Here is a 21260-nt window from a genome sequence, read left to right on the forward strand (position 1 = left end):
CTCTTTCCCATCCGCAACAGTCTTGCTTTTTGGCTTCGCTTCCCCACGAAGAGAGCAGGTTGTATTCATCCACCAGGTCTCCTTTGATAGCAAGCAGTGCATCCCTCTCCCTGTCTAGGCACCTTGCCGTCATGTTAGCATGGTGGTGGCCGAGGGATAAGGAAGTGTTGATATGCAGAAGAAGCACAATTGATATTGCATAAGCATGTTTGAGCCACCTTCCCAACTCCATCTTAATTAATGTAATCCAGAAGATGATGGAATAAGAAGCACAAATGCACTACAAATATTTATATGATATCTCATAATACTATCTTTGTATGCAAATCATTCCCTATTTATAGTAATTCCTCAGAACAATTAATCCAAGGATTTCCTATCTGAACAAAGCTGTGAAACAGAGCCACAAGTTCATACAGGACAAAAGTGGAAAGAAGGAAGAGAGTATCCTCTACTTTGAGCATTAACTGACATGACTCGAGTGCTGATTTAATAATTGCATGAGTTTCTTAGTGGAATGTTGTTGTTGGAATTATGAGGATCATTTAGTAAAAACAATTAAAAGAAAGAGAACTTTTGCTTATAACACAAAAAAGATGAATGACACTCTGAAGTTGTCAGATTTCTCAGAATAAGATTAAGCTTGCTTAGAGTAAAATATAAATATTTCATTGACACTGCAAGGTGCCTCCATATTTTTCTTCTATGTGATTAGTGAAAAAGGGTATCATGTATGGAAGAAGATGAAATTTAAAATTGCTTTCTTCGCCGGCATCACAATCGTTTGGAAATTGCTTAGTATCTGCTTATTGCTGCTTAATATTGACTTGTCTTGTGATGGTGGTCAATAAGCTTAACGTAAAGGAGATGCAGCAATAGACAGCCACAACTTAATAGATAACATGAAACATTGGACCCAAGTATCTCTGTTTGATACTATTGCTGGAATCTAAAGAAGTATATTTCCACAATGCAAAATGTGGTTAAGTATTGCTCACAAAATCTTCCATATTAGCCGTGATCAGTTTATTTGGACAGAAATTGCTCATAGAAAATCCTTGTGATAAGAAGTCGGAAAGTGGAGAGTAAAATATTGATTTCTTGATCAGAGTCTGTGTGTTACCATTACAAAAAAAGAGATGTATATGAAATACTCTATTTTCAGAAGGCTCTAAATCTCTTGTTGTCAGAGTAAAATAGTAATTATGACCAGTAATTACCATTACGGCATTACCTTTTCATGTTGAAATCAGTCAACAAGTTCAAGAAAACACAAAAATGGAGAGGTAAATCATATACTCTGCTTTCCTTTATCACTCTGTTTTTTTTCTTTTTCCTAAAGTAAATACTCTGCATAATAGCATAGTATCTGTGAATCCATCATCCATGTAAAACAATTCTTTCTTAAAATTTTCAGTACAAAAATACGCAAAGTAGCATGTTGTCTAGCTCTGTTTTCCAAGAAAAAAATATGATCTGGGTTAATAGAGATAAATTAGCTATATAGAGGCACAATATCAAAGTTCCTAGAGCCACTCATAATTTTTTACCTTCTTACCATGTCCATGAGGCAAGATTCTAAAAGTTGATGAGTCAGATTTGCTGGTTCCTAAAGAAACCTTGACCGGACAAGAGGTAATTTGTTAGTGAAAACTAACTACACTACTAAAGGGCACCTTTCAATTGTCACCCCTTTCCATCAGTTGAGTTGTAATTTTGAGTTCCGACTTACTAATTACATGAGAATTAGAGTGGAAAGTTATTACAATCAGGAGGACCTAAATCTGCTGCTATTGCTTCTTCTTTTTTTTTTCCCGCCGGCGTCACTATCATTTGGAAATTGCATCGTATAGTAGCTATAATGCAAGACACCAGTGCCCACATGAATTAATATTTGAACGTAGAGGAGACGCAGCAATAAACAGCCACGACTTGATAGAAAACAAGAAAAATTGGCCCAATCTCAGTCTGCTACTACCATTAGAATCTAAAGATGTTGTAATTTTCCACAAAGAAAATATGGTCTAGTATTGACTTGACTTGGTAGTGATATTCAGTCTTCCATGATAGCCATAATCAATTAGGACGTCGAGCTTGTGTTCAGAAATTGCTCAGAGAGAACCTTGTGGGCTTCTGATAAGATCTCGAAAAATTTCAAAGGAGTCATCTCATTATCACCGGTAAATTACATTATTTTTATGTTGAAATCAGTTAACAAATTGGAGTAAATAAACAAAACAAGAGATTATGTGGGAGAAATACTCAGTTTTTGTTCTAGGTCCAAAACTTAATAGCATAGTATTTGTTATGTTTCCTGCAGTGCGCTAGTTTGTATAGGAATTCCTTCATTTGATTTGATCCCTTGTGCACTATACAATATCATTTGGTAATTTTGTAGTATCTGCTACTACAGCTACAATTCTAGAATTGTGTAACAATACAAGTTATTATGTCAACGATGCAATTGTTGCCTAATACTCACTTGACTTGAGAAGTAGCACTTGATGGAAATACTCTGTTTTCCTTTCATCACTCTGTTTTTGTTCTTAAACTAAATAGCACAAGAAAAATAGACAATTATTTCTTAATTGTTAGTACAAAAATACATATTGATGTAAAAATTTCCTCCCAAACAGCCCTTCATCTCTGGGATTGAACCGGTGGACTCAAATTACTGTTAAAGATAATGTAGCATTTTGTCTACCTCTGTTTTCCCATAAAAGTTCAGTGGAATAGTATTATAGGAAACATCTATAATCAATATTGAAACTTCTTTCTAATAAAAGAAGGAAAAAAAAAAAACAAGACAAAAGTTAAATATGGTTTACACCATTCAATTCACAATGAAATTGAAAGAATCAGAGTAAACATTTTATACTTCAACAAGATTGAAAGAATCAGAGTACACATTTTATACCAACAAGAGTTTATGGATTATCACTGAACGGTTACCAAATTCCAGTGAAAAATTCATCCTCCAGCAACACACATACTCAGAATCAATTGGTACTTCAAGCAGCAGGAAAAAAAAAAATAATAGTTACTAAAGCTAGGCTTCAATTATCTCACTAGGTAGATATCCCGCCCGATTCTGCGGGTATATGTATACATTTTTCATAAAACGATGTATATTTACATATTTCAAAATCTGGAGTTCTAACCAGATTCATATATTTACATGTTTCAAAAATCGAAGTTCCAAACAGACTAAGCTTGGCTATCACGATTTTTTTTTTTTTTTTTTTTTTGGGGCCTAAAAAGACCCAAACAAGAACACTAACTTAAAGCATTACAAACTACAAGTAGATAGTGCCAATGTCAGTGTCCAAACTACACTTAGATAGCACATCCGCAACCATGTTAACTTCTCAATACACATGAGCCACAATACACACTTCAAATCCAGCTTTCATTTGTAGGCAGCTACCGATAAAACTCTTAAGAGGATGAAGGTTATCTACACCATAGTTCATCAACTGAAAAATAAATTCTGAATCGCATTCAACTATAATTTCAGGAAAATCAACACTGTAACCAAAGTTGCTTTTGATCTGGTTACAAAAATGGTTGGACATAACAAAAATACAATAGATTCCCTCAGTTGGTTCATCTGGTGTTGAGATGTGCCGCATCTGGCATTCACTGCATATTGTAACATCATAGGATTAATAGTGAAAAACCACAGAAGATCAACTAACACAGACAAAAAATAGAATGATACGTACAATTGGGATAAAGGAAAAGCAGAGAGAAATCATGACAGCTAATTGTCCTAATCCAATGAATAGTTAGGGCTTAAATATCTATATGAACAGAACTATTGCTCTGCTGATAGACTTGGCATTCAAGCAATTCACCTTCATATAAGCAAACATAATAAAAATATTCCAAATACTGCTATGATTCCGCTACCAAAACAGTTAACTTAGCAAGCTTGCATTTTATAATGACATGTAATCTCAATAGAGATCTATCCAAAACAAACATATAACCTGATGAATGAAGTAAACGGAGTAAAAAGAGGTGACTAAAATGACATATGAAAAGTAGCAGTTCTATGAACTTTGAACACCCTAACTCAACAATCAAGTCCATCTTCGGCTCATTCGTTGAATGTACATTGTTAGTTCTAAACATAAGGGTATCCCCATAGAGCAGACACAAAAAGCAAATTCTAGTATTATAACAATGTTCCCTCTCTGTGCAACATTTTAATATAAAAGTGACCTACAAAGCATACCAATTTCTTGCAACTTCTAGACATTAGAGTCATTTTCACGCTACAATAATCTGTTCTGTTGTCAAGCTTTCATCACCAAAATGTAATCATTAGTATGCTTTATGTTTAAGAGACTGTGCTTAGAAAAATAACTATTGTTCAGAGAATTAACGAACGACATAAGCTTGCTTTACTTGAAAAAGCTAAATTCTAAAACCAGCATCAAAGAATTGAGCCAAGTTATACACAAAACAAAGAGTTATCTCCTCCCTCTAATAGGGTTACTTGTTCAAACCACACCGCAGCCCCAAAATATTGTTCCTTCCAATTGTTCCTTAACTATGCACTTTAAAAGATCTAATGGCTGCTCAGGGCAATAAAAAATACAAACTTGAAATTGTGTAACCAGTAAGAATTCTAATAAAGTAACAACAAAAGATTTGAACTTGCATATAAAGGATTCAACCAAACATCAATTAGTAGGCCAATTTGAGGGGGGTTCGGAACAACTAAGAATAGCCAATGTTGCTCATACTACCATCCTCCAAGTCAAACGAATGACAGTGATGACTTCTGGATCTCATACCAAACTATAAAGTATTTGAGAAAGAAAGTAAGGCTTTGACTCATCCACCCAAGCATCATAGTCATAATGGAATAGTCATAATAGAAATTGACTATTTCCATGTTGAGTAAAAGAAACGAAAAAAATTCCACGCACCTCTGGTAGTAGGCGTCAAGGCCAAGCCAGAGTTTATCAGATAAAATGAATTAACAAACAAATATAGTTATCTTGGACATTTTCAATTAAAGAGGTGACAGTCTCCGAGCAGCCTCAGATGATAAACCTACAGCAGAAGATATATCCTCATGAATAGAGTCCAATACTGTAGTCACTATTAGAAACCAAAATACAAAAGGGAAACATAATACTTTAAATTTCCCCTGAAATCACAAACCTCTCCACAAATTGATTCAAAAAAGAGCTTAACATCAGCTTGAAAAACCTGCAAAAATAAAGCCAAAAAACAGTCGGATAAGAAATTTAAAAATCTGTTAAAGGATGTCGACATAGTGTGCCTCTACAAACTAGGGTTTAGAATTGTAATAGGAAAGTGTTATAGGTATTCAATTGTATTCGGATTCTCTTACCTTTTGTATACCTTGTAACTCCCTATATAAGGGCTCCTATTATCAATAATAAACACACAATTCTATTCTCCTACAACACGTTATCAGCACGAGTTCTAACCCTAGCCGAAAAAAAAAGAAAAAAAACCCTAAAAACCCTAAACACCAAAATCTGCCGCAAGTAGCCTCCCTGCCAGCCCGCCTGCAACCCTGCCAGCCCGCCTGCAACCTTGACAGCTCGCTTTGCACATCAAACCATAGCTTCACCACAACTTCACCGCAGCCACACCGCAGCACCAAGTCCCTGCTGCTGCTCAACTTCTGCCGCAAGCCTCACCACCCTGCCTAGCCAGGTTGCGCCCCCCCCCCCCCCCCCCCCCCCCCCCCCGCGCTGCAGCCCACAGTCCTGCAGCCTTGCCCAGTGCGCCTGCCATCCTTGCACGACGCCCCCGCAGCAGCTAGCCACTGCTGTTGCCTTTGCACAGCAGCCCCCGCCAAGCACTTGCAGCCCGTGCCCTTGCAGTCTGCCCTCGCAGCAGCAACTCTTGCTGTCGAAAGAAACAAAAAACCCAGCAAAACAGAAAAAGGAAGAAGAAGACGGATAGAAGAAGAAGAAAGAGAAGAAGAAAAGGAGAAGTGGGCCCCAGAAGAAGAAAGAGAAGAAAACGTGGAAGAAAAAGAAAAGAAAAACTGGGCCCCATAAGAAGAAAATGTGGAAGAAGAAGTAAAGGAGAAGTGGGACCCAGAAGACTACAAAAAAAAAAAAAAGGGCAGCCTAGGGCCTGTGGCCCAAGTGCCAGAAAAAGAAAAAAAAAGAGGTGCGGGCATGGGCCGAATCAGAAAAGAAAAGAAAAAAAAGAGGAAAGGCAGGCCTGGGCCAAACCAAAATAAAGAAAGAAAGTAAAAAGGAAGAAGAAAAAGAGGAAAGGGCAGCCCACCAAGCCAAGCTTTCCCGGTGACCACCTCCAGCAACGACTTCCAGTCAACCACCTCCGGTTGCCAATTGTTGCTGTTGCTGCCCTAACACGCCTGCTCCAACACGCGCGTGTTCTCAAGCCTCGAATCATCAAGTAAGCTTTTGTAATTAAAGTTTCTGCTTTCTTGTCTTTTAAATTTCTTTATTTGCTGCAGGATTTGTATAATACGAACATGAGTTCGTTTATTTAATAAGCGGAATTGTGGGGATTCACGCTTAACGAACTAAGAGCGTTCGTAACCAATGAACTAAGAGTGTTCATAATAAACGAACTAAGAGCGTTCGTATGAACTAAGAGTGTTCATAATGCTTGGACTAAGAGCGTCCGTAAGCATCAAATTGTGACCATATTAAAACATCATTGTTTGGTCTAATCCAATTATTCTTGGAAATTGATTTCTTGGTAGCATAGCTCGGAAATCTTATTATTATTAGTTTTCGTGGAAGTTTAGCTCCGAAACTAATTCGTTCTTGTTTCACCCTTTTTTAGGATGTCAAACTCGAACATACTCGATTTTGTTCCATTGGATTATGCAGGCAAAAGATACATATTGTGGGCTCAGGACGTTGAGCTCCATCTTATTTCCCGTGATCTATTGCACATAATCCAAGAGCTTTGTTCTGAAGGAACTGCTCCAGACCATCAAACTGAGATTGACAATTCCAGGGCACTTGCCCTAATGATGCGTTATATGGTTAGAGACCTCCAGTTTGAGTTCATGAAAGAGGATAGCGCCATAAAGCTTTGGCAAGCGCTTCGTGAACGTCATGGCAATGTTCGTGACTCCATCCTTCCGAATTTAGAAGCAGAATGGAATGATCTTCGCTTCTCTGACTTTGATATAGTCATACAATTTTATTCGGAAGCTCTCCGCATCACAGGAATGATGTGCTTCTGTGACAAGACGATCATAGAAGAACAATTGATTGAGAAAACCCTCAATACCTTCCCTGTCTATGCTATGAGATCCTGTGATTTATTTCGGACTCATATAAATGTAAGACAGATCACAAGCTTTCAAAAGCTTATTGAAGCTATGGAAATTGCTGAAAGGCAAGACAACGAGCTTGTGAGAAGAGAAATTGATAGGCTTCGAGATAGCTATCCAGAGCATCGTCCCATGGCTAGAGAAAGTCGCCATAGACATCATGATCCATATGATCGAAATGCTCATGAAGGTAGTCGCCAAAGGCGACAATCACGCCACTGTAGGAGCCGTGATTTTGAGGGACTAAGGGTTGGAAACCATAGAGCCAACGTTGGTCATGGTCATAATCTTCCAACGCCTCAGGTCCTAGGGACCATGCACATTGCGCCAATGTGCCTCAATCAAGGGAGAATCCTCTTCATGGTATCTATTTCTGATATGGAACGTCTGATCAATGGGCCTGAGTGCAATGTACCTAAGAAGGTAGCTGCCTCACAGTGATCAAGACATCGAGTTCAAAAAGACTTTAAATTTGGCGATGAAGACAAAATGCCGCAGATTTTTATTTCGAATAGTCTTTTATTTTTCCAAGAATTATGTAATGGCAGTTATGCCTTAAATCAATAAATGACATTTTGTTTTAACTCTTTCTCTCTTGGCTCACCTAATTAAGTATGATGTCTAGGAAAGTAATTGAGATTATTGGTACTTAAGAGAGCCTTGCTCCACCAATGTCTCTCTCTACTTTCCTGGTCATATTTGATTGGAGTCACCGAACGGATTGAGTGACTACAATCTGTCTAAGTTTGACTTTTATTTTTGGATTAGACTTTGGTTAAGAAACTTTGATGTAATCATTAATTGGCTATTAATAAAGTGTCGATTCCTTAATGTCTTGGACATACCTTAATTCAGACTTTATTATATAAGAGCCAATGGTTTTCATGTGGAAACACATTATGAGAATGGACAGAGTTCCTTTGCATCACCTCTAATGACTACGAACATAAACGAGTATTAGAGAAACTTATGTGTCACTCTAGTGGGTTGTATGCAATCACTATTTGAGTTATTGAATCCAACCATGTCATGAGACACGACTTATGGGATTTTGACACATATAGGCTTTGACATGATGATCCGTGTATTAAAGACTTTACACGGACATCCATTTTCAGAACGAAGAAAAGTAAGAACCAAGAATTGGTTCGAGGAGCTGCACATGCACCTCATGGCGCCATGATTGTGAAAAGACCGGCCATACATGACCGGCGCCGCCTACCCCCTGTGGCAAATACATGGCATTGACGCCATAAACTCCTCTCTCTACTTCTCAAGTCTATTGTGACATTATGGCTTAACCAAAACCTTCATTGGTTGATTATAAAGCCCATGTTTCGTTCTGTAAAGCCTGTTATTTAGGATTGAGACCATCCTATGCAAAGGAGATTGAGGAAATAATTCCATTCTTACAAAGAATCTAAGGGAATTCTATGGATTTGATCAACCAACTTGCGGACCGTATAGATGTTTTATGGTGTTGGTTGATACGCAAACACGCTGGTCACGTGTTGTGCCATTATCCACTCGTAATGCTACTTATACTACACTCCTAGCACATAACATATGGCTACGGGCTCACTACCCAGATTATCCCATTCAGTCAATTTAACTTGATAATGCTAGAGAGTTTACATCGAGAATTTTCGATGACTATTGCATGTCATTGGGTATTGATATCAAGTATCATATTTCCATGTACACACCCAATTGGTCTCGCGGAAAAGCCACCATTAAACGACTACGATGGTAGCCCAGACATTGGTAATGCGCACCAATATTTCCGCTTGGATTATGCAATATTGCATGCAGCTATGCCAATTCGTCTACGACTCATAGCAGCCACTCAACTTTTATTTGCGTTACAGCTAGTGACTGGGTTCGAGTCTAATATCTCGTATTTATGCATATTTGAGTGTGCGCTTCATGTGCCAATTGCGCCGCCACAGCGCATCAACATGAGTCATTGCAACGAATGCATATATATATTTGTTGGACATGAGTCTCCAACTATAAGTCCGCTATGTAGAACCCTTAACAGGCGATCTCTATTTCGCTGGATTTGCGAATTGTCACTTTGATGAGACAGTCTTCCCGTCGTTAGGGGAGATTAGAACGTCAATGTTCAACAGGAACGACAGGAATTGTCGTGGTCTGTCCCCACTATGTCTCATCTTGATCCCCTAAAAGTGACGAGATCACATATACCTGCTGCAAACATGCCTGCAAGGATTGATGTCCCCACAAGAGGACATCGTGCCACCCAGAAGATGGGTACGGCAACACCACCATGGATGGTGGTATGGTGACCCCACAAAGGTGGCATAATGGCGTCATAGGCCATGGGTTCCGCTAGAGAGAGTAGGAGACCCATAGGTTCGATGGATTCTCACCCTAGGAAGAGAGCGAGTTTGGCACAACTTGATCCATTGATCATTGATACTCAAAATCCATCTCATGAGAATATTTTGGATTGTGGTTATGTCCAAGAGACATCGTTGGGGGACACCTCAATGTTAGAACCAATTCCTGAGAATATAGAGATCTCTACGAACTACACTAGTGTACATGAGGACGTGGAATTATTGAGACCAATGACATTGAACCTTACTCCGTTGAAGAATGCCAACGTAGAGAAACTTGGCCTAAATGGAAAGATGCGATCCAGGTTGAATTGGATTCACTAACGAAGAGGAATGATTTCGGGCCTGAGATGCCAACACCTCCTAACATAAACCTATTGACATTAATAGGTCTTCGTTAGATAGCGTGATGAGAAAAAAAGATGGTAATCTCGCCTTATGGAGTAAGGTTTCTCACAACGCCCTGGAATCGACTATGAGAAGATATATTCTCTCGTAATGGATGTCATTGCACTCCACTACCTTGTCAGTTTAGTAGTTTCCAAATAACTGAACATGCGCGCAGCTTACGAATGTGGTCACTACGTATCTCTATGGGGATCTAGATACGGAATATAATGAAGGTTCTTGTGGACTTTATATACCCAAGTCAAGTGGCTCTAGACCACGGAGCGCATTTGCAACGAGGTTGAAATGCTCACTAAAATGACTACTTGATTGGGAAGGGATATGATGAACTATGCCCACGTTTCCATGACAAGTTCCGGATTTGCAATTGTCGCGGTTTATAATTGGAACCCTTGAGAGTTAAGGGAAACTGCTGAACACTTGAAATCCGAGTTTGAGAGGAAGGACCTTGGGAGAACACGGTTTTGTCTAGATTCAGAACTTGTATACGGTGTCAAGAGACATTTTTGATAAAGTCAAAGATGCACCATGGTCGTCCGTAGTCTTGGCCCTAAAAGGGATCCGTTTCGTCCCAGGGATGATGACGAAGACGTGTAAATAGCAGAAGTGCTTACTTATGTACAATAGGAGCATTATTGTATTTAGCACAATACAAGACCGGACACCTCAATTATTATGAACTTGTTGGCTAGACATAGCTCTCACCAACGCAACGCCATTAGATTGGTATAAAGACAATCTTTCGATATTTGAGAGGTACGATTGATATGGGCTTGTTCTATCCCTACAGAGAAAAGAGATGACGGAAGTGTGGGATCGGACCCCATAAGGCAAAATGCCACCTTCCGTGCTCCTCCTCCCCTCCATCAAAATGACAACAAGCATTTCTAAATATTGAAGTGAACCAAATCCTATCAGAGGATAATGTAGCGGACTTATTTACTAAGTCGGTACCAAAATCCACCTTCGAGAAACATGTGAAGAGCATCAGATTTATCCGAACTCCCATGATTGTAGCAATCAGGGGGAGATATTGACATCAGGGGGAGGCATGATGTCTACATGTTCGATCTCGAAGAGTGAAGGACGTGTTGTGCTCTTTTTGTCCTTCGACCAGGGTTATTTTTATCCCACAGGGTTTTTGTTACCTGGCAAGGTTTTTAACAAGGCAACGATCAAAGCGTCATCACCAAGTTTGAGCGGCACAAGGGGGAGTGTTGAAGGATGTCGACATAGTGTGCCTCTACAAACTAGGGTTTAGAATTGTAATAGGAAAGTGTTATAGGTATTCAATTGTATTCGGATTCTCTTACCTTTTGTATACCTTGTAACTCCCTATATAAGGGCTCCTATTATCAATAATAAACACACAATTCTATTCTCCTACAACAAAATCTAGGTGCCAACAAATGACAAATTGTTACCAATAAAAATACCTTCTTGTCAATATTTGTAAAGTATATATTTTCTTGCACACATCTCATGTTCATCTTCAGTCTAAACCAAAGTACAAAGAAGAACCACGTTATTAATAAAGAAACTATTGATTATGTGGTGCTGAAAGACTTTTAAGTTCAAAAATCTGTAACTATCTCAAAAAAAGAGGTTCACTTACCGGAGGCAAGAATGTTGGGTTAACAGGTGCAATAGCTATCTTAGAAGGCAACACCCTCACAGTGTAGAAAAGCAGCGCTTGCACCTTCTGCTTAAACAAAAACCATGAACCATATCAATGAACAGATTACAATTAGCAAATCATATCTGCAACATATAACTATTCAAATTTATGCATCCATATAATCTCAACATATGGCCAACCCACACTACCTTCAACAGTGAACTCGATAAACGCAAAACGGAGTATAACCTTCACCCACACAAAATGCCAATTGTTCAAAACCAGTAGTTTTGATCAGGCAATGAAAAACTCTTCAAAACAAAACCAGATTACCTGCCCAGAAGTAATGAGTATGATTTTTAGTGTTTCCTATTCATGAGTCACTTCAAAATTTGGTTAATAGTTATATTTGTATTGGTTTAATTGTTGTTTGGCTGATATACAAACTACTGCTCTAACTAAATGATTTGACCATTAAATGGAAACTTTTTCTGTCGGGATTTAATCCAGAGACATAATAAAATGATAAGGACATATTTGCTTATTAGAATAATCAAAATCCATAAATCTAGGGACTCAAAAACCTAAGGTTGCAAAACCTTGCACACCATTCTTTATCGAGATTCCAAACAGTAACTAATGGTATGACTAAGCAAGAAGGTTGACTCCAAAATGTTGTAACAATTAATACACCAGAAGGAGCTAGATGATGCACACATATTCCAGCCATGTTGAAGGCAGAGAAACCCACGAAACACAAAACAAAAGGAATAGATAGAAGTGCTTACCCAACAGAACAGTAACTTGTGCTTAGATCAGCCATTGGACAATCAACCACTTGTTCCACAATTTTCCTTCAAAGAGTTATTAGGTTACTATCAACAATTATTCTTAAACCAAATGACACAATTCAGATATAATTATAATACAGATAGAAGAGAAACATAAACAATTCTTTCAAATTTCAAATGATAAATCAAAATAAAACAAATAAAGAGCAGTCTATAGGTTACTTGGATCTCGAAGACCACACTGTGATGCCCCAGAAATTCGTATTTATTTTCCGAGGATTTTCCGGAATTAATTTTATAACTATTGGACGGTTTCGTGGCTCGTGGATGGGGCGGAAGTGTTTCGGGCGAATAATTAATTGAAGAATATGGTTTTAGGGGGTTGCCAAAGGTTGACTTTTTATTCGTTGGGATTCTCCGAAAACTTCCTTCACAAAAGTTGTAGAACGCGTCGATACGAGTTCGTGGATATGTACGCGAGAATCGGAGTTCGTATGAGAAAGTTATGGCCATTGGAAGAAATTTCCATTTTGGTATAAATAGAAGTTTCCCGAAGGAGAAACTTACTATTTTCATTTGTTTCCTTTTTCGGAAACCAGCTCCTTCCTCTCTCTTCTCTCTCGGCTGCTACCTTCAGTATCGAAATAATCCGACTGACCCGACCCGGACCCGGTCGATCCGACCCGACTTTTCCGGCGAACTGCGGCAGTCTCCGGCGACGAAACTTTCCAGATAGGATCGTCTCCTCCGTCTGGTCGTCCCTCTAGTGTCCTCTAGCGCCCAATGTTCTAAAAATCGGCGCCTAGGCGCTAGGCGGCAAGGAACCGCTCCGATTTTGGCCTAGGCGTTTCCCTTAGGCGCTGGGCGCCTAGGCGGGCTAGGCGGGGACTAGGCGGGCTAGGCGGGGACTAGGCGGTGCTGGGCGGGGACTAGGCGGTTCTAGGCGGAGCCTAGGCGGTCATAAACCCTAATTTATTCTATATTTTGACTATTTTTATATTTATAATTAATTTTTAGACTTTAAATATTATCATTTATATTATTATATGTCATTAAAATAATTTAAAAATTAAAAAAAAAAAAAACCGCCTAGTCCCCGCCTAGGCCCCTAGGCGCTAGTCTCTGGGTCACCGCCCGACTAGCGCCTAGCGTTTTTTAGAACCTTGCTAGCGCCGATTCTCCTCCACGGCGGCGCTGAAAGGCAGTTCAGTTTGTGGATTTCGGACCCGGTCGGAATTCCTTGTTCTGACGTCGGCAAGGCTTCAAGTTTTCTTGGTTGAACTCAGAGCGGCCTCGTCGATCGATCCTTGGTGGTTGTTTGGATCGATTCACGTGAAACTTCGATCAACTCGGATTGGATTACTGTTCAGCGCTTGTGAGGTAGTTTTCGACCCCTTATGCTTGTTTTCTGACTTCGATCCAGTTATGAAAGTTCACAAGCATACTTAGATGAAGAACTTTGATGTTCGGAGTTTTGTGAAATAATGTGTTTTTGGCCTGCGGCGGTGCACCACCGTCTGTGGTGGCGTTCCGGCGGTGTTCCGGCCACTTAAGGAACTGTTTTTGTTATTATATATGTTCTACTCGTTGATACGAGCGTTTCGATATATAATATGCAAGTTTTGGAGTTCGTTTGGAATTGTTATGATTTTTGCAGTTTCATACCGATCGATTTATGCTATCCGTGAGGATTTGAGCGTCCGATCGACTTGTGGTTTGGTCACATCGATCGTGGACGTATTCCGGAGACTTTGGGAGGTCTCGGATGTGGTTTCGCCTCGATTGGCACCACTTTGGGGATTTTAGTTCAAAACAAGGGTTTCAAACTTAAATCATTTGTGAATCGTTACTAATTTGAGATCATTGGTGATTAGGTGCTTCTAAAGGTGAATTGGACGAGTTGTTGGTGATAGTGTTAGTTTGGTTCTGTATTGAAGACACAACGGGATTCTGAGGTGAGTAATCTCACGAAGTTCATTCACGAACGGGAATACCCTTATCGTTTTGAGAGTTAATTGGTTAACTGTAAACTGTAGATGGTATTAGTGGCAATTCTGAGTAGATGACTATCTGTGTGTGTATATATATTATGGGATGTATATATATACATACGTATTCATGTATTAGTAGATATATATGTTTTGGTGGTTTGTGGATTTGTGAAACAATATGCATGAAATGATGCTTTTTATTGTTTTGGGTTGTGGCTTTTGGAAAACAATTGGTGGGAAATGGTATTTCTATTGTTTTGAAAAGTGTCTGAGGATTTGAGAGTCACAGGTTGTGATTTCTCCTTTTGATTCGATTTAACGTTTTGATCTGACGACCGGTGGTCTGAGGATTTGAGAGTCACAGGTTGTGATTTCTCCTTTTGATTTGATTTAACGTTTTGATCTGACGACCGGTGGTCTGAGGATTTGAGAGTCACAGGTTGTGATTTCTCCTTTTGATTCGATTTAACGTTTTGATCTAACGACCGGTGGTCTGAGGATTTGAGAGTCACAGGTTGTGATTTCTCCTTTTGGGTTGATTTAACGTTTTGATCTGAGGGTCAGGTTGGCCTAAGGATCCGGGGTTGCAGGTTGCATCCTCATGGCAATATTATATCGTAAGATTGAACCTTGGCCGGGTGACAGGTTACGATTCAGTTAGAGCTCTAGTCTGTCTGCCATCGTACTTCAGGGATCTAAGTAGGTTACTTAAGACTCCTGGGTACATATTTTGTCCAGGTTGGACCTAATTACTGTTTTATCCAGGATGGATCGATTTATCATATTCTACTTGTTAGGTTAACAATAGGTATGATTTATTTGTGTTGATGCTTTGTCCAGGTTGGACCTATTTGTTGTTTTGTCCAGGTTGGACCTATTTTCGGTTTTGTCCAGGTTGGACCTAATTATTGTTTTATCCAGGTTGGATCGATTATCACATTTGAATTGTTAGGTTAACGATTTTTATGATTTTGTCACGGTGTGACTTTCGTTGTTCCTTTTAGGAAAAGAGTATTGTTTTTGGAAGCATGATATGTTTTCTTTATTCGCGAGTTGAAAGGTTTTCCTCGTTTTTGGCGTGAGTTGTGCATGTGTGTTTTGAGTTACTCATACGGGTTTGCAAAAGCTTACCGGGTTTGTTGTGTGGCAACCCGGTGCACCATTCCAACGGTGTAGGGGTTAATCCTGCAGGTTAGGAAAATCGAGGTTGAGGCAGCGAGCTAGTAGCTTTACGGTAGGAAGCCATCTTTGTGACTTTACCTTTGATAAGGACTTCCGTTGTATAGTTACTCTGAGCAGCATTTACGTTTTATTTTGTTGTTGGAAATTTAATTCGTAAGCTTGTGTAATACATAACTCTATGGAGCGAGTGTATATTAACTTTGAGAGTTCAGGGCATCAATATCTGTGTAAGTTAAAGGGAAAAAGATTTCAGGTATTTTGTATTGATGACTGAACGTTCACGCATGTATAATTATGAGATTATATATATCGATTTTCATGTGTGTAAAATCAGGGGCGTGACACACACTCCTACTAATTGATATCCAGCTGTACCCTTTGAATGTAAGTTCAAATCTTTTGTTATGATTTTATTAATAATTCTTACTGGTTACACAATTTTAAGTTTTTATTGCCCTGAGCAGCCATTAGATATGTCAAAGCGCATAGTTAAGGACAGAGATGCATGATTAACCTATTTGCATGAGAGGTATACGTGGATTTGCTTCTGAAAGAGAAGCTTACTATAATCAATTCAGTAATATTCCATTCTAAATGAACAGCTAGCTACCAAGTGCTTTATAGCTTTTTAGGTGGACAAATCAGGCTACAAATGACAAATAATGAAAGTACTATGCAATTGCAAAGTTTTTTATTTTTTTTATATTTTTTATATGGGGGACCAAAAGGCCCAAAGAAACAATTAGGAAGTAACAACTACATTCCTAGTTCTAACAATTTCACACAAGTCATCAAGAGCAGCATTCACAACTTGTGGAGGAGGTTGCTGAAAGTACTACACTCCAAAGTCCTAATTTCACACACTATTCAATTAGAATCAATATCTCCCATTCAAAAGGCCACGAATCATTATGCGGAAAAAAAAAAAGAGGACGTTCTCTGCATTGAAAAACATATTCATGCAATTGAGAAACAGAGTGAGAAAAAGATAGAATGTAAGCCACCAGATAATGCACCACCAAAACTGATTCCATCTCTCTTTTCTTTCTGCCTTTAACTTTTGATTCATTCATTCATGACTTGTACACAATAGTAAAACATCACAGATCCCACAAACCAAAACCAAAAACAGGAGCAATTACTTCACAAACCCAAGAAGCAACCAAAATAAAGCAAAAAATTTGAGGAATTAGAGTAGTAATCTGAAAATTGAATTGAAAAGTAGCAAGATTGAGAACTTAGTTTCCATAATTGCATGATTTGTTACTTAAAGATAACAATACAGTTCAATCTAAAGTAACTTGCAATTACTATGAAATAGAGAAATGCACAGAAAAAAACTAATGACATGTAGATACCTTGGGTAATGGCTATAGGAAAAGATATTATACCAGAATGATTTCCTTGTATTGACTATCAGCAATATATACAGAGATTACATCTTCACAGCTATGAATCTCTATCTAGTTAGGAGACTAAGAAGGAAAGACAGCTAACGTGATTGTTTACAGAATGAATACAGATTGATACAAATTGATGCTGAAAATATTCTAACAGATCATCCTAATTAAATGCCAATATACTTTCCAAGACTCCCCCTCAAGTTGGAGAGTGAATGTCAAGAACTCCCAACTTGCACATGAGCGATTTAAACTTCTCTTTCCCCAAAGCTTTAGTTAACACGTCTGCCAATTGCGGTGAAGAAATCACATGTCGAGTGACAACCTCACCTTGTAAAATTTTGTCCCGAATGAAATGGCAATCCATTTCAATATGCCGTGTTCTTTCATGAAATACAGGATTTGCAGCAATATGCAAGGTTGCTTGATTATCACAATGCAAAATAGCTGGACTCGAAATAGGCATATGTAAATTTGCCAATAAATATCGCAGCCAAGTAAGCTCACAACATGTACCTGCCATTGCCCTGTATTCAGCTTCTGCACTTGATAATGAAACAGTCTTTTGCCTTTTAGTCCTCCATGAAATTAAAGAACTTCCCAAGAATATACAATAACCAGTAGTGGAGCGCCGGGTAATAGGACAATCCGCCTAATCAGAATCACAAAATGCCCTTAAGTTTAAAGAATCATGAGAACGAAGAAGTAAACCTTGACCAGGAGATGACTTTAGGTAACGCACAACTCGAAGGGTAGCAGCCATGTGAGGTTGGTGTGGTTCATGCATGAATCGGTTGAGAATATGTACTGAGTATGTGATATCGGGTCTAGTAATGGTGAAGTAAATCAATCGACCAACTAGTCGTTGATATGCAGCAGAATCTTTGAGTAGTTCTCCCTTGTTTGAAAGCTTGGATTCTTCCATAGGAAACTCAACCGGCTTAACACCCAAGTAGCCACTATCTTTGATAATCTTCAAGGCATATTTATGTTGAGATATGTAAATCCCTTTCTTGGAACGAGCTATTTCAATGCCTAGGAAAAATTTCAGATCACCATGGTCCTTGATATGAAAACGAGCATGAAGAAATTGTTTCAGGTCATTAATAGACTCCATATTGTTTCCTGCGATCAAAATATCATCCACATAGATTAATAGGACGGTAAGAGACGTACCATCTTTGCGGACAAATAAAGAATAGTCGGCTTTTGACTGAGAGAAGCCAGCAGTAAGAACAGCTTCTGTGAACTTAGCAAACCATTGACGAGAGGCCTGTTTCAGTCCATACAACGACTTGTGGAGGCGACACACAAGGTTCTCCCCCTGTCGCCGAAGACCAGGAGGAGGAGACATATAAATTTCTTCCAACAAATCACCACTGAGGAAAGCATTATTAACATCTAATTGATGTAAAAACCAATTCTGACTAGCAGCAACAGCAAGAAGGCAGCGAACAATTACCATTTTGGCAGTGGGAGACAAAGTGTCATGATAATCAATGCCTGCAGCCTGGGTGAAACCCCGAGCAACAAGGCGAGCCTTATATCGCTCGACGGAGCCATCAGCCTTGCGTTTGATCCGATAGACCCATTTACAAATAATTGGACGTTTTCCAGGGGGTAAAGGGACAAGACTCCATGTTTGATTATCAATGAGAGCTTGAAGCTCAGAATTCATGGCCCCTTGCCATTTGGGATCTGTTGCGACAATTTCATAGGAAGTCGGCTCCTCATCTCGACTGACAGTAGCAACATAACGAAGATGGTCAGGAGAAAAATGATGATAAGATAAACAGTGACAAAGGGGATATCTCGTACCTGGTGTAGGACTAGGCGAGGCCGATGAAAGTTGGTGTGGAGGCAGAATCACCTGCGAGCAAACGTAGTCCTTAAGGCGGACATTGGCTTCTCGGGTACGTTGAGAACGGCGGAGAGGCTGAATAGGGGTCGCCGGCAGAGGATCGGAATTGACCAGAGGAACATCGAGATAGGGATTAGCCAGAGGAACAGCGGAATTGGCGGGTTGAAGTGGTGAAGGAAGTTGGGGAAGGTCTGGAGTAAGGTGGGCTGGGGGAGAAGAAGGTATGTGGTCAGAAGTGGATGGGTCGAGCTCAGGTGAGGAAGATGCTCTAGGGGACGGAGGAATTTCGTCGGTGTGGATCGAAGAAGAAGGAGGCGCTGATGTAGGGATATCAGGTAAGAGAGGAAGGGGAATGGGCTGGGTCGGATTAATGATGGGATTTATGGGTGTAGTTGGATTTGATGAATAGTGAAAAGTATCCTCTAGAAAAATGACATCCCGATTAGTGAATATTTTCTTGGTCTCAATGTTGTACAGTTTGTATGCTTTTTGACCCATGGGATAACCAAGAAAAATACATTTGGTTGCACGAGGAGCAAATTTGGAAGATGGGATGACAGAAGTTGCAAAAGCAACACAACCAAAAACTCTCATACGAGAATAATCAGGAGGCTTATTATAAAGAATTTCAAAGGGTGTCTTCTTGTGAAGCAACAGGGTAGGAAGACGGTTAATTGTATAAACGGCTGTGAGAACACATTCTCCCCAAAAACCAATAGGGAGATGGGATTGAAAACGAAGGGCTCGAGCTGTTTCAAGTATGTGTCTATGTTTCCTCTCGACAACACCATTTTGTTGAGGTGTGTAGACACAAGAGTGTTGAAAAATGACACCTTCTTCAAGGAAAAAATTTTGTAATGAAAGGAATTCAGCTCCATTATTGGATCGAAATTGTTGGACTTTGGTGTTGAATTGGGTAGCAACATAATGAAAGAATTGGCGTAGTAATGTTTGTGTTTCACTTTTGTGACACATTAAGAATACCCATGTGAAACGTGAAAAATCATCCACAATAGTTAAAAAAATAATAAGCACCAGATAGAGAAGGGGTTTTAAAACGACCCCAAATGTCACAATGAATAAGGGAAAAACACTTAGAAGTTGAAATTGAACTAGGAAGAAAAGGTTGACTAGTTTGTTTCGCTAATGGACAAACGTCACATTTATGACTAGAATCAAATGAAAAATGAAGCAAATTATTGGCCAAATACTGTAGACGAGCAGGAGAAGGGTGACCCAGGCGGCGATGCCAAAGATCAGAGGAAATAATCAGATTGCAAGCAAAGCGGGAAGAAGAAGGAGTAGAAGCCAACGCCACAAGGTAGAAGAGGTCACCACGTCGCTCACCCACACCAATCATCGTCCTCGTAGCCAAGTCCTGTAAAATACACCAAGAGGGAAAAAAAAGTCATCAAACAATGTAAGTCATCAATTGTGTTGCCAATAGACATAAGATCAACTCGAAAGCTTGGCACACAGAGGACATTATTCAATTGAAAAGAATCATTAAAGCGAATCGAGCCAGTCATAGTGATACCGGGCTTGTCTCCACTAGGTAAAGAAACCGGTGCTAAAGAAGGATGCTCATCAATATTCAGCAATAATTTAGGAGAAGAAGTAATGTGCTGGGTTGCTCCACTATCAATTATCCAATGGTTGGGATCAACAGGTAACAAACCTGATACAAACTCAAAGACTGAAGCAGCGGTGTCATTGGCCTGTGGGACGACAGGCTTGGGACTTAAGACACTAAGTATTTGAGTGTATTGGTCCTCCGTCAAATTGGATAGAGAGGACTGAAGCTCCTGGTAAGTGGGGGTAGAATCCACAAGATTGGCAGAAGGAGTACTACTGGATGCCGAGTTTGAAGAATTGTTCCTATTGCCTTGACGTTGATGCCGAGCTTTATTCTTGGGATGACCAGGAAGGTACCCAATTTGCTTGTAACATGTTGCCTCCCTGTGGTAGAAATCACCACAATAAGTACATTGAAAAGGCTCCTTGTTGCGTGGATTGTTGAATTGGTTTCCATCCTGATTATTTTGTTGATTCCTAGGCACATTAGCATTGCCACCACGTACAGCCATAGCTGCTGCATCTGATGGTATAGTGATGGAGCCTAATTCTCGTTGCCTTTCTTCTTGTACAACTGAGGCATAAGCTTGACGAACAGATGGTAAGGGATTCATTAATAAAATTTGACCACGCGTATCTGAATAGGATTCATTCAGTCCCATGAGGAACTGCATCAATTTGGTTCGATCATTATTTCCGTTTGTGCAGGTCATTGAATTGAAGGATGCAAGTTCATCCCAGAGTCCCTTCAATTTG

General features: G+C 39.5%; 1 long non-coding RNA gene across 3 annotated transcripts; it reads right to left on the minus strand.

The window, feature by feature from the left end:
• Positions 1 to 3263: 3263 nt before the first annotated feature.
• Positions 3264 to 17039, minus strand: LOC112182854. 3 transcript variants are annotated; one of them, XR_005804617.1, is made up of 6 exons: positions 12493 to 12540; positions 11914 to 12037; positions 11702 to 11788; positions 5179 to 5226; positions 4941 to 5067; positions 3264 to 3642 (listed from the first exon to the last, which is right to left on the minus strand). It is a non-coding gene; the product is annotated as an uncharacterized LOC112182854 (long non-coding RNA). The 3 variants fall into 3 exon arrangements; XR_002929582.2 differs by lacking the exons at positions 3264 to 3642; positions 11914 to 12037 and adding exons at positions 11523 to 11583; positions 17027 to 17039 and having other exon boundaries at positions 3666 to 5067; positions 12493 to 12558; XR_005804616.1 differs by lacking the exon at positions 3264 to 3642 and having other exon boundaries at positions 3666 to 5067; positions 12493 to 12538.
• Between the last annotated feature and the right edge of the window lie 4221 nt (positions 17040 to 21260).

Source organism: Rosa chinensis, chromosome 1, assembly GCF_002994745.2.
Source record: "Rosa chinensis cultivar Old Blush chromosome 1, RchiOBHm-V2, whole genome shotgun sequence".
In the NCBI taxonomy this organism is placed as follows: domain Eukaryota; kingdom Viridiplantae; phylum Streptophyta; class Magnoliopsida; order Rosales; family Rosaceae; genus Rosa; species Rosa chinensis.